Source organism: Apium graveolens, unplaced genomic scaffold, assembly GCF_009905375.1.
Source record: "Apium graveolens cultivar Ventura unplaced genomic scaffold, ASM990537v1 ctg2540, whole genome shotgun sequence".
Taxonomy (NCBI): Eukaryota; Viridiplantae; Streptophyta; class Magnoliopsida; order Apiales; family Apiaceae; genus Apium; species Apium graveolens.
Window position 1 is genome coordinate 58860 of NW_027417711.1, and position 1130 is coordinate 59989.

The following is a 1130-nucleotide window of genomic DNA, read 5'->3' on the forward strand; positions in this document are numbered from 1 at the left end:
TACTTTCCCACGGGAATTGTGCAACCTACTTAGTTGTGATCTTGGCCAAGGGTTTGGCTTCAATCCACTTGGTGAAATAATCAATGGCAACAATCAGAAACTTCCTTTGTGTCGTGGCCATGGGGAAGGGCCCTAGTATATCCATTCCCCACATAGCAAAGGGGATGGGCGAGTTAATAGAGGTCAACATCGCGGGGGGTTGTCTAACAACTGGTGCGTGCTTCTGACAGCGGTCACATTTTTTCACATATTCTTTGGCATCAGCCATCATTTCTGGCCAATATAAGCCTAAACGGGTTATCTTATGAGCCAAGGCCCTGCCCCCCAAGTGTTGCCCATATATGCCTTCATGTACTTCTTCAAGAGCCAAGCGAGCCTCATCGGGCCTGAGACATCTTAAGTAGGGAACCACGAAAGATCTTTTATACAAAATTCCATCTATCAAAGAGTATCTTAGTGCTTGAACAGCCAATTTTCGTGCCTCAGTAGCATCGTTTGGTAACCAACCGGTTTGAATGTGAGCCTTGATGGGATCAATCCATGATGTCCCCAGGCCTATAGGAGCCACAAGCTTAACATCAATGCTCCGTGTTTTCAAAACGCGATAGTATACACTTCCAGAACTTTCTTCCATCTTGGATGAAGCAAACTTTGATAATGCATCCGGCTTAGCATTTTCCTCCCTTGGAATGTGCTCAATATGGCATTCATTGAATTGGGTCATCACAGCCCTTACTAGGCGGACATACTTAGCCATCGTATCATCCCTTGCCTCAAACTCTCCCTTTACCTGGGATATGACCAGCTTCGAGTCTCCACGGACTTTTAAGTTCTTGACTCTAAGTGTCCCTGCTAGGCCGAGGCCAGCTATCAGGGCTTCATATTCTGTCTCATTGTTTGTGGTTGGGAAGTCTAACTTCATGGCATACTCAATCAAGAACCCATCAGGGCTTTGTAAAACCAATCCTGCTCCACTTGAATTTGTTTTTGATGCTCCATCAAAATAGAGAACCCAATATTCTTTCTCCTTATCAACCTTCTCTTTGTCCCTCTTATCAACTTCCTTGTCTTGAGGTATGATATCTTCCTACCCCCCGACTTTTTGGTTGGGTATGATACATTCCACCATG